Here is a 13,760-nt window from a genome sequence, read left to right on the forward strand (position 1 = left end):
ATCATATGCAATAAATAACCTTCATTCTTTGAATTAAAGATATAATAGTTCCTACACAATATCCAGTGATATGAGTTGCCTTCAAATTAATTGTATTATGAAAGGAGCTATGGTTTTGGAATGTCCTCATTTGATTTTTATCTTTATACTGAAAGGTGTTAGTTAGCAAAGAGGGATATTTCTCTTTTGGCATCACACATGTTTTACTCAAAGGTCATATTTCATTTTAAATTCACCACTTGGAAACCAAGGACAAAATTCAGAAATGGTAGGACTTGGGCTAAGTGATTCTTTAATTCTTTTCAGCTTAAACATTCTATAAATTTATGAGTTTTAAGGAAAGGTAGAAGCCAAAACTACAGATAAAGCTCAACATAATCTGTAGGCTTTTGTTTACTGTAGAATTGAATATAACATTGGGAGTGTACTAGTCTAGGGTTGGTATAACAAAATACCAGACTAGGTAGCTTAAACTACACACATTTCTTCTTTCCTAGTTCTGGAGCCTGATGGGTCAAGAGCAACGTGCCATCAGAGTCAGTTTCGGGGAGGCCTCTGTCCTTGGCTTGCAGACAGTGCCTTGTCAGTGCGTCCTGTGGCCTTTTTTGTATGGATGGGGTTTGGGGTGGGAGGGGAAGGGAGAGCACATGTTCTCAAGTGCACTCAGGTACTTCTTCTTACAAGGACACCATTCTTATTGAATTACAGCCGCAACCTTAAGATCCTGTTTAAATCACATTGGGACTTATAGCTTTAACCTATTACTTTGAGGAAGACACAATTCAGTCCATAACAGGGAGGAAAATAGGCCTGGGATACTATAGGATACTAGAGTTGTATATGTTTCATTTTATGCTAAGTTTCTGCTTTCTAAGTTTTCACTCCATCTTTTAGTAAAAGCAGTAAATTTAAGTGACATTTAACTGCCTTTTCCAGCCAGCAGTCATAATCTTTAAAGTCTAATTTTATAAAGGCATGCATTATTTTGTTAAATTGTTAAAATGTCTTTAACATTTTATGCATAATATATGCATATATCTTTCTAAAGAGTTATGTTTAAAAATATGTCTTTTAAAAACTTTTCCTTTTAAAACAGCTTTAGTGCAGAAAGAACTGTTTAAATCTCAGATGTTAGAAGACATCAGTTTCTATTATTTAACTGCCACTATAGAAGTATTAGTTGGTTGCTAATACTTTTTTCTGGTTTATAAAAAAATCAAAATATAAAAGAACACAGAAATCACATCTAATTACAGAAAGAACCAACCAACAAACATTAATATTATTGGTGAAATTCCTTTTAGTCACTTTTCTATGTCCACAGAACAAAAAGTGAAATTACAAAGTTAGAGTAATACTCTTCACCCTGTTTTGTGTATCAAGTTGAATTCAGCCTCCAACTTTTATCTCAGCAGTATGAGATTAGGTTTGCTGAAATTGGATTGACAAGTGGTCCTTTTCTACAAATGAGGGTAACATTTTCTTCTCCCATTAAGACTCTCTGCCAAAACTGAAATGGAAAACAATACTTTCCACTTAATTGTCATTTGATACTGCCTTGAATTTCTTGAACTCTTGGTGTAATGAGACTTTATAAGAGTCTCAGTATCCACTCCTGTAGGCCTCAGGCTCAGGGACTTGTAAGAATTTAAAGCTATCACCTTGCAAGTCTCAGGCCTACCCAGTCTCTGTGCATTAAATGGGACTCATTCCTCTGTTAGTGGCTTCTGGGAGAACACTCAAGAGATCTGGAGTAGGTCTTGGCAAGAGACAGTCTTTAATTTAACTTCTTCAGGTCCTGTTTTGCTCTCCTCATTCTTAAATGTAGATGCCACCTACCCCCACGCCAGCACACCTCCTCCAAAGGTAAGAGATTTAATCATCTGACCTGCTACACTATTAACCAGTCCACTTACCCCAGAATACTGAATTTTGCCCATGCTTCCAATCACTGTCTGAGGGCTTATCAGCTTATATGAGCCAACAAGTTGGCTACCATCTTGATAACAAATATGGAACCTACCCAGAAGACTTCTGATACTGTGCTCTCCATCAGCCCAACCTAGCGCAGTGGCCATTCTTCTGGGTTTGTAGTGTCTCCTCAGACATTTGTCAGCTGAAAACAATGCACTGTCTAAAAGCTGAGAATTATGTTTTGGTGGGCAGACATACTGAGGACTTCAGCCCAGGAGACAGCCACTGTTGGACTGCTCTGAAGAGGTAACGGAGGAGTCAGGATACAAAGGCGTTTTTGGAAAGTAACTCGATACTCAGAACATCAAATGATTATAGTTAATTAAAGAGAAATACACATCTCTAGTTAATGAAATTAGCACTCTTCTATGTATAGGAAGTTGCAAGAGTCTGAGCTTATTAAAACCATTCCTTTGATATGCACTGTAACTATTTCACACTAGTGTTCTGCTTTTCTTCTTCCTGAATCCCCTCAGGTTACACTGTTAAGGGGCAGCTGAAGTGGCTGATGGCCTGATGGCCACAACATCCTTTGTTTTCTAATGTGGCAGGAACAGTCTTCATTCACAAGCTTCAGTCAAGGGTGACACAGCACTCATTGATTTAAAAAAAAAAAAAAAAACAAACTGCCAAAGTGAGTGCTTTTCTTTCTCTGCAATGCCATTCTCATTTGCTGTCTCCCCTTCCACAGTGTTGTGCTGCCTGGAATACCCAGGTAGAGCCTGTTTTAGAGCACTTGATATCCACCAAAAACTCTTGTTGTGCTGCTGTAATGCCCATTAATCAAAACAGCTAAACCTCTTTTCACAATCCTTGGAGAGAATAATAGGCCAATGGAACCTCTACCATTCAAACCAGGAGTTGTGTTAATAAGTAAACATGAATTTACTTGGATGACTAAAATAAGGATGGACAAAGGCGAAGGAATGTAGATGGCAAAGGATGACTCAGCACCAAGTTTTTGTCTCAATCTCTGTAGAGCTGTGGTTCTACACAGAGCAAGCGAACAGATATCTGTTTCTTTATCTATAAAATGCAAGTAACAATAGGGCTGTGAAGATGAAATGATTGGATGTATGTCAAGGCCTTGGAATAGCACCTGGAATATGGCAATCATTCAGTAAATATTTGTTGTTGCTGTTCTTGTTAGTATTGATTCTATTGTTAAGTGGAATTTAAAATGGAAAAGATCCAAGCTTTTGTATATCAATTTTACCTGTTTCTTATTGGCCAACTTGGAGACAGTTATTTGATCCCTGAACCTCCTCTGCAAATGGGAAACATAACAAGTCTGGTGCACAAGAAACAACTTCTTCTCTTAACCTCTTTCCCCTGCTGTTATTTTTGTTTTCCTTCAGTTACAGAGGAATGAATAATTTTACTCATAAGAACTGTTGCATCTTTTCATTAGTCCTCTCTCTCTCTGGATGTGATGGGCTGGCTAAAGTGAGAAGGGCTCTGAAGGAAACAAATCAGAATACAAATCTGAATGAACAACGATATTTAGTGAATGCTGTTTTTTCATGAATACAGAATGCAAACCAGACCTAGCATAATATCTACATTTTGAAACTATATTTATCCTATTCCCATGAAACAAATTGTTAGGCTCAGTTTTGTCAAAGCACTTGTTATTTGGTCTTCAAACAAAGATATTGTGAAATTAAGTGGGGAAATATTCTAGGTCTTCTCTGAGAGTTTCGGCTCTAATTTCATCCAAATTCTAGAAGTTAATTAGCTAAGCTTATTTGTTTCAAAACTGTGAGCAGGTATAATGCTGTCCAAATTAGAGGGCTACAGATTCATTTATCATCCACTTAGATTGCAAAATATCCATTAAAATGCTTTGCATCTTCCTAGGTATAAGAGAATATACACATTCAAAATAATTAGAAAATAGGGAAATCTGATTTTTGAAAAACTTTTAAGGAAAAGGAACAACTCAAATTATATTAAGCCTCCAAAACTACTACCTCGTTGAGTGGTCTTCTCAGAGTCTGTGTTCAAGAAACACCTGATAAGCTGATAGAAAGAAACTGATACTTTAAAGATACTATCAAAATAGCCTACCATTCTCTATATACATCCTAAATCAAGGTCATGTTTTGTTGACCTATTAAAAGAGCCTGACACCCGGTCTTCCATAATTATTATTCTGTCTCTTTCTTTGTTTTCCAAATTATTTAGCTCACTGCATAATTACAACGACAGTCTCTGGAATCACCAATCATATTTTGATTATGAAACCTTTTAAGCCATGTTTGCTAGCATTCGAAAGAGCCTGTCATTTATACTAAGAGATTTGAAGCTTATTCCTTCATGAATGTCATATACAATTAATTTGCAATAGAGTGAATGTGAAGTTCAGTGAAAGTGAAAGTGAAGTGAAAGCCAGTTCCCTTGCTGGTTTTCAAAATGAATACTTTGCTGAATCTAATACTAGAGAAACTTAGATAAATTTCAGGGTGTTCAATCTTATTTATTGTTCTCTGGTTCATTTAGCACAGAAGGTCTTTTTATTAGCAGGTACCTTAGTGATTGAATGATGTTTGTTTCTTTTGGTTATTAATCATGCAACTTAATTTTTATTATTGAGAGATATGTATTTACATACTTTAAATGATGTGAATCTCAATATGTAGGCGTGTTGGGACCCCTAATTGTAAATTAGGCAAGTGTGTTCTGGATATTTATTAGTTTTAATGATAAAACCCATATAACAAAGACTTACTCAGAAACTACTGTATGCAAGACACTTAGTAAGTTACTATAAGACTGGCCCATGCCTCAGTGGAACTCACAGAGTACTTGCCTTTTGGCCCATTAGATTCAAAGAAGAATCTATGGTGAAATATGAATTCCAGGCTCACTGGTACGTCCCATACAGCAGAAAAATGTCTGTTTTCAGAGGAAAGACAGAAGCAGTATTAAAGAGGCCTCCATATTCCTTGATTATACTTTCTTTATTTTAGACTCTTATGGATTGCATTTTTGGCAGCAAGATTGGTTTTCCTTGTTTGAAGACTTACCCATCACTTCCTCTAGTAGGAATGAGCATGTTACTATACTACTGAATTTTCTCATGAAGTTCCCATTGTAGAGATACTGTTTCCTAAAGAGATGCCAGAATCTAAATAGAGCAGAGCTGTTAGTGGGAAAGATAGCCTGGACTCAAGTGACCTCTGCTCACTGACTCACTAGCCTCAGTCTCCCCATAGATAAAGTGAATGGGTCTCATTAAAGATTAGCTTCTACCATTGCTTTCCTTAAGACACGTTCCTCTGATTGGGGCTCCCAAGAGAAGAGCAATCTAAGAGGCCTCCCTTGGGTCAGGTGCCCTCCTTTTGCCGAAAGTAGGAGAGGGTCCTTTAATGGATAGTTTCAGCACTGGGAGCCATAGCAGAGGGAGAGGCCCTAGAGGGGGAGGGATGCTGAGCTGGCAAAGTGGCTGATGTTCTTTAAAATAGTGCTTCTCAAACTATGAAGGACCAATGGCTTTTTTTCTTTTCTTTCTCCCCAGTCCTTTGCAAATTGATACTTTTTTTAAAAAGACATGTAAGATATAAACCTATCTCTAAATTATCAATCAAGCTTTCCTCCATCTCTTGGATTATCCTGTTGCACAGCCTCAGAAGAGCTTCTCTCATCCTTGCTGAGGAAATCCCTCTACACATGCCCCTAGAATCCCTCTACTTCTCACCTTGCAGCCTCTTCTCATCCTCTGGTCATCTGACTTAACCTTCACCTCTCAGGAAACTGCAAGGTCCTCCTTTTAAAAATCCAATAATATCTTGTCAGGTTTCGTCCTCAAGTTCTCCTCTGGTGCTTACTATTCCTTCCGGATGGATGCTGTATCCTCAAGGACATCCCTCACAAGAACGCATTTCCCTCCTTCTCCTCTCGTGAAACTTGATGCCTTTTTCTTTCTCTCGGCCAACTTTCTAAGAGAGATGCTTTTCTAAGATTCAGGGCCCAATTCTTAGGCTCTGTGCTCTTTAAAATTATGAATACCAGTGTCCAAAATGGGGTTATGGGATTTTCTTTCAGATTTGATTATATCCCAAGATATTTGCAAACAGTATATCTGATAAGGGACTGAAATCCAAAATATGTTTTAAAAACTCATACCACTAAATGTCAAAAAAAAGTAATCTGAAATCTGATTAGGAAATGGACAGAAGACCTGAAGAGACATTTTTCCAAAGATATACAGGTAGCCACCTAGCACATGAAAAGATGCTCAGCATGACTAGTTATCAGGTAAATATGCAAATCAAAACTACAGTGATTCACTTCCCTGTTGGTCCAGTGGTTAAGAATCTACCTTGCAATGCAGAGGCCACCAGTTCAATCCCTGGTCTGAGAAGATCCCCCATGCCGTGGGACAACAAAGTCTGTATGTCACAACTACTGAGCCCATGCCCTTGGAGCCTGCAAGCTGCAGCTACCGAGCCCATGTGCCACAGCTACTGAAGCCTGTGCACTCTAGAGCCTATGTTCTGCAACAAGAGAAGCCACTGCAATGAGAAGTCTGTGTGTGTGCTGTACTAGAGAGTAGCCCCCACTCACCACAGCTAGAGAGAGCCCACACACAGCATCAAAGACCCAGTGCAGTCAAAAGTAAGTAAATAGTCCACATTAAAAAAAAAACAAAACAAAACTATGATACAACCTAATGCCTGTCAGAGTAGCTGTTATCAAAAAGACAGGAAATAACAAGTGTTGGCAAGAATGAGTAGAAAAAGGAACCCTAGTACCCTGTTGCTTGGAATATAAATTGCAGCCACTATGGAAAACAATATGGAGGTTCCTCAAAAAATTAAAAATAGAACTATCAGATGATCCAGCAATTGCACTTTTGGATATTTATCCAGAGAAAATAAAAACACTAATTTTAAAAGATATATGTACCCCTATTATTTGCAGTATCCAAAATATAGATGCAATTGAACTGTGTATTGATAAATGAGTGGATAAAGAAGATGCAGTATTCTGGAATGTTAACCATAAAAAGGAATGAAATCTTGTCATTTGTAACAACATGTGTAGACCCAGAGGGTATTATGGAGAAGGAAATGGCAACCCACTCCAGTGTTCTTGCCTGGAGAATCCCAGGGACGGGGGAGCCTGGTGGGCTGTCATCTCTGGGGTCGCACAGAGTCGGACACGACTGAAGCGACTTAGCAGCAGCAGCAGCAGCAGCAGAGGGTATTATGCTAAGGGAAATAAGCCAGAGGGAATAAAATAAATACCATATGATTTCACTTATATGTGGAGTATAAAAAGCAAGTAAATGGACAAAATAAAATAGACTCATAGATACAGAAGACAAATTGATGGCTACAAGAGGGGAGAGAGATGGAAAAACAGATGAAATAAGTAAAGGAGATTAAGAGTTTAAAAATTCCAATTGTAAAATAATCAGTCACATTGATACAATGCACAGCATAGGGAATACAACCAATAATATTGTAACAACTTTGTACCATGACAGATGGTTCATTTCAGTTCACTTCAGTCGCTCAGTCCTGTCAGACTCTTTGCCACCCCATGGACAGCAGCACGCCAGGCCTCCCTGTCCATCACCAACTCCCGGAGTTCACTCAGACTCATGTCCATTGAGTCGGTGATGCCATCCAGCCATCTCATCCTCTGTCCCCTTCTCCTCCCACCTTCAATCTTTCCCAGCATCAGGCTCTTTTCCAATGAGTCAGTTCTTTGCATCAGGTGGCCAAAGTATTGGAGTTTCAGCTTCAGCAACAGTCCTCCCAGTGAATATTCAGGACTGATTTCCTTTAGGATGAACTGGTTGGATCTCCTTGCAGTACAAGGGACTCTCAAGAGTCTTTCCCAAAACCACAGTTCAAAAGCATCAATTCTAGATACCATGGTATCAATTCTAGATACTATGACAGATGGTATCTAGGCTTAATGGCAGTGATCATTTCATAATGTGTACAAATAGCGAATCACTGTTATACACCTGAAACTAATAGGATATTGTATGTCAATTATAGTTCAGTTTATAAAGATTTGGTTCTATCTCTGTGTTAGAATTTAGCTAGTCATAAGATAATAGTGTGTATATACTCCCAATAGTGTCTGGAAGAAGATAGTGGACTAGAACTTCTAAGTAGACAGTGCTGACTCATTTACTGAAAAGTAAGATACCATCACTAACACACAGAATAAGGGATAAGCAACTTCTTTTGTTTCCTTCTTACTTGATGCCTTTCTTTGTGTCTGGAGCTTTGGCAGGTATGAGAGGTGAAACTGTAGAAAGCCTTTCATCCAAAGTCAATAGGTAGGTTTCCTTTGTCAATAACAGGTTCCTTAACTCTCTGACCACCTGTGTCATGATATAGGAAATCACTTTCTACAAAATTTTGTAATTTTCTTATATTTCTTCAAATCATTGTGTGTAATAGTTGACTTTCCCTTTTCAAGGATCCTGGCTTTGTGTAAGCTCCATTTTCTTATTCTCTTCTAGCACCTGTGTTCTAATTAGAGGCGGAATAAATGACATTCAGAACTTCCAGTAAGGTACTATAAGGTAAGATCCTTTCATGAGTTGAAATCTTTGCTTTAAAAGGGGCGCTTATGGCTTGATTTATGAGAAGAGATTAAGGAGGAATAGGAATTCTGTTTGGTGCTTTTTAATACAATTTATAATCATTACAGTATACATCTTAATGTAAATATACAGTCATGCTCAGTTCTGTGTATCTTAATAAAGATGCATTTTTTTTTTTACTTATTTGCTCATAAGATTCAAAATTACAATGAAGGCATTTGTTGAAATATGAGATAAGTTGATTTTATTTCAAAAGCTTGTTTGTATCTTAACTAGTAACATAAGGGTTTTAAAAATGCCATTAGATTTCTTATTGCATGAGACAAATATTGAACTTCAACAAGGTTGTTAGGTCTTGTGATACTCAAATCTAAATGGATAATTAGCTAGTTCTAGCATTCATATCTGATCAAGATGCTGGACGTATTTCTATACTTTATTTAGTCTTCACAAATAGTGCCAGCAGGGTTAAGTATTATGATCCCCATTTTACAAATGAGGAAACTGATGCTTTGAGATGTTAAGAACTTTAGTGTCAAAGGCAAGGTTTGATCTTGGACATGTCAGATGCCCTTCCCTGTACTCTGCTACCTTAATGCTGGTCCTCACATTATGATGCCAGGAGCCTATACTATTGCTGTGGGATTATTAATACACTAATCCTTTGAATGTTCTTCAGTAACACAGACATTCCACTAAATTATCCATTTATAAAACAAAGTGAACTAAGGCTATTCCATACATAGAAAACAGAAAAATCTGGTTTGGGGGACTCAGGATGAATTGAAATTGCTTGTGAAAGCAGATAAAGGAAATACTAATTCCAAGTTTCTTCTTTGGCTTTTTGTTCTTTTAAAATAAAGGTTTAGGAGTAATGGTGCAAGTATGGCTACCAAAACTAAGCTTTTAAACTATAATCCTGATATAATATACTTTACATTCATTAGGCTCAGAAAAAAATACAGGTTAAAGATAAATTATATAATAAAATTCCTTTCCAAAGAAAGTCATGCAAGATATTGAATAAGGTACTGAGCTGAGTCGGAGGAAGGAGGTGCTGGTTAATGGAAAAGTCCCTGGGCTGGAAAATAGGAAATGGGAAATGCAGGTGACAGCAGCTTTTGAAGGCTTGAAAAAGCTATTTCACCTCTCTGGACCTTTGTTCTTTATTTGTAAATGAACAGTGTACTGGTACTCTCTTAATATAAAATAATAACGTGCCTTTTGGATGTCCATTGCTAATGCAGGGAAGTGGTATGTCTACTAAAGTCAACTTTTTTCTTTATGGCCATTGAACTAAAGAGTTATCAGCTATTTTCCTGTTCCTGTTCTTTATTTTAAATACATCATGAAACTCTTAATTTCTTTTTATTCTGTTACCACCCTGATTATCATTCAGTCTTGCTGGGACAACTGTGTAAGCTTCCTGATGGTCTCCTGGCTTCTATTGTTCCCACACCAAAATCCGTTCAGTGTGCAAAACTAGTGTCCAGGGGAACCTGGATTAGAGCTTGTTATTCTGTGTTCTCACGCTTCTGCATGCTCAGTCAAGTGGGACTCTTTGCAACCATAAGGACTGGGGTCCACCAGGCTCCTCTGCCCATGAGATTTCCCACACAAGAATACTGAAGTGGATTTCTATTTCCTTCTCCATGAGATCTAGACCCAGGGATTCAACCCTAGGCTCCTGCCTCATCTCCTGAATTGCAGGCGGATTCTTTACCGCCGAGCCACCATAAGAATCCAAATAACTATTCTCTCTCTGTAAATGAGCACTGTTCCAGCAACCCAAATTTAATTCCTTTTAAAAACTAGAAGTTTTATTTTTAAGGCACATTAAAATATTCCCATATGGAAAAAATACTTATTTGTGTAGCTTGAGGGATTTAGGAAAGACATGAAGAATTCTCATGTGTGTTTATGGTTTATTTTATGGCCTAAGCTCCTTGAGGGCAGGGATTCCCTAGTCTCTTCTTCACTGTGTGAACTACAGTGCCTCTAAAGATGCCTGTTCCATGCAAGAAATTTAGTAAATATTTATTGAATGAATGAATATAGAGTCAGAAAATGCCTTAGGTAAAATATCTCAAAACCAAAAAAAAAATAAGCAGTGCTTATAGATGTCCCCAAAAGGCTTATTGCTTTAGATGGCGGGTGGGGTGGGGAGAGAAAAGTAGAGGAAAAGATGAAAAAACAAATTCTGGGAAAGGGGACAGATAGCAATGAACATGAAAATAGCAGTATCGTTTGGAGGGACCACTTGTGGTATTTTCACTAGTGACATTTCCTTTTTTTTAAATAATTTTATTTATTTATATACTTTGGCCATGCTGGGTCTTCACTGCTGTGTGGGCTTTTCTCTAGTTTGGGTGAGTAGGGACTCCTCTCTAGTTGCGGTGCATGGGCTTCTCATTGCGGTGGCTTCTCTTGGAGCACAGGCTTTAGGGAGTTGCAGCACTTGGGCTTCCTAGTTGTGGCTCCCATGCTGAGCACAGGCTCAGTGATTGTGGCACATGGGCTTTGTTGCTCCATGGCATGTGGGATCTTCCCAGATTAGGGATCCAACCCGTATCTCCTGCATTGGCAGGTGGATTCTTTACTACTGAGCCCCCAGGGCAGCCCACTAGTGGCATTTCTTATCAGTTGTAATGGGTGAAAGAGCCCAGTCCTTTGGATCTTACATAGATTTATTAGTTAAGCCTGGCACATAGATGATTAGAAATCTTTGTTGAATGAAGACCCAACAGAATGAAATAATAAATTATCAAACTGCTAGAAGCAAAAGTTAGCCTTTTTTTTTTAATGGCCATGATAATATTCCCTTGATGCCAATAGTTAGTCCCTGTTAGTAACTGAAATTCCAAATACAGTGAGTATGAAAAATGTTCCATGAAACTGAATGCAGTTACTGTGCTAAGCTTCTCCCTTAGAGAGCTTCAGTTATCCCATCTTCCAGTCAGTTGTCACAGGGACAATCCAGGATGGCGCGCTATGCAAATGTGTTAAAATGCTGATGAGAAAACGGAAGCTCGAAAAATGTCTTATCTGTCAATTAAATGATGTAGCCTTGTGGTTAGATTACAGCAATTTGGGGGCTTTTTGTTTTCTGCTGATTGAGATTTGACAGCTGTTTATAAAATATTTACATTCTGATTTCAGTCACATTGACAGTACTTTTGGATCTTTGGAAGATGATAATTGTATGTTAGGAAAGTGTTTTAAAAAGTTTGAAGCTGATCTGTTGAGGGGGAAAAATCTTTGAAAAATTTTACAAAGGAAGGAAATCCACTTTATAAAATGATAAACTTTTAATAAAAGTCAGAAATGATAGACATTTGGGACCCAGAGACACTGTATGTGATGGAAAGGAGTATCCTTCTCCACTCTGCCTGTTTTGGGTCCCTTTGCTTTTGTCTAGCTGAGTATACATGCTTCTCACCTTTTTTCACTTAATTATGCTGATGTGAGATTTGTATGATAGGTACATGGGTAAATTAGTTAGGATTTGAGGACATCCGTATGGACTTTTTTGAAAAAAAATTCAATACATATACTTGGTATTAAGTGATGAGAAATTAATGAAACAGAAACAAACTCAAGGACATAGAGAACATACTTACGGGTGCCAAGGTCAATGGGGGAGGGATGGAATGGGAATTTGGGGTTAACGGATGCAAACTATTATATAAAGAATAGATAAACAATAAGGTCCTACTATATACCACAGGGAACTATATTCAGAATCCTGTGATAAACCATAGTAGAAAAGAATATGAAAAAGAATGTATATATATGTATAACTGAATCACTTTGCTATACAGCAGAAATTAACATCTTATAAATCAACTATATTTCAGAAAAATAAATTTTAAAGAGAAGAATAAAAAATAAAAAGTTTGGAAATAAGAGTAAGTATTGAATTTCCAAATGAATATTGTCAAACATTTTACTGAAAACCATAAATTCACAAGTAACTTTTCCTTACAAGATACTATGTTAGACATGATGACTTGTATTTATAATTTTAAATCAGTTGTCTCTCCAAAGTCTTGATAGTTACTATTTGTGGGATGTTTGGTAAGAAAAATGAGATGATAAAAAGTCTAAAACTGATTTTCATAGCCATTCAGAAGGTTCCTTGGATTGAAATTACACCTAAGGAATATGACAGCCATTACATTCTTTCACTGAAAACTGTAATGTTGAAATTTCTTAGGATAAGGCATATGATTCTGGAATCCAACCTAACATTTCATATCCAATATTTAAAATTTTTGTAGAAATCATATATGCTTTAATAGCCTCACCCTGCCCATTGCTTGGACCCCACTAGAAGGGTATATCAGGTATAAATGAACAGAAGTAGCCTCAACCCTGTCTAAGGGACCAGGAGCTAAAGTATAATTGGATGCCCTGGATCCAACCACCCCCCACCCCTCCCCGCAACCCCTGACTCTGCTGCTCCTACAGTGCCTTACATGAATATTCAGCCTGGAAGAGCCCTACCCACCCACTCCCACTGTGTCACAGTGGTTCCTTGACCACCTGCTCGGTCCTGGATGCAGGGGAGGATGTATCTGGTGAAGACCCACTGTGTACCCTAGAAGTGAGTAGTTTTGGGCCTTTGGACAAAGGATTCTGGGGACCTGAGTATATGAAGTCTGCTCAAAAAGGAAGCCAGTTTGCCCTGGCCATGTCCCTTAAAAATTGTGATGTCGAGAGAAAAGCCAGAATGGCTCCTCTGACTCAGTGCTTCTCAAGCACAAATGTGTGTGCAATCTCCTGTTCAAATACAGATTTTGGTTCATAAGGGCTAAGGTGAACTTACCCTTCTGCATGTCGGCTACATACCCAGCTGCTGCTGTTACTGACTGCACTCTGAGAAGCAAGACTGTAATGCACAAGCCCAGGGGTCCCTGCCTGAATCTCAGGGTGGGTACTGAACACAAGTACCAGCTTTAGGTGAAGACAAAGATGTGGGCCTGCTGTGGAGAGCTGTCCTCACCGGAGACCCCCAGCCTGGATCCACTCCTGGTACGCCTCCCTATTCTGTACCAGGTCCCTTGGCAACCTGTCCTTCCAATTCCTTCATCCATTCACAGCCCCTGGTCCCTGCAAGCCAACAGCTCACTCTTTGGCTAGACACTCAGTTCGATGTTTGGGTGGCAGAAGCTACCCCAGCTGTGCTTAGGGCATCTCAGAGGAGCAGCAG

General features: G+C 38.4%; 1 protein-coding gene across 2 annotated transcripts in view; it reads left to right on the top strand.

Annotated features, from left to right (window-relative positions):
• CHRM3 (cholinergic receptor muscarinic 3) overlaps nt 1–13,760 on the top strand; it is a 570,675-nt gene that overhangs the window by 250,784 nt on the left and 306,131 nt on the right. Inside the window, exon 3 of one of the 2 annotated variants that reach the window (XM_045165530.1) lies at nt 8,465–8,527. The exons of the other annotated variant lie outside the window; for it this stretch is intronic. The gene's annotated coding sequence lies outside the window, so the exon portion shown is untranslated. The remainder of the gene's footprint in view (nt 1–8,464; nt 8,528–13,760) is intronic. 2 annotated transcript variants of the gene reach the window in all.

This window comes from Bubalus bubalis, chromosome 4, assembly GCF_019923935.1.
Source record: "Bubalus bubalis isolate 160015118507 breed Murrah chromosome 4, NDDB_SH_1, whole genome shotgun sequence".
NCBI classification, from domain to species: domain Eukaryota; kingdom Metazoa; phylum Chordata; class Mammalia; order Artiodactyla; family Bovidae; genus Bubalus; species Bubalus bubalis.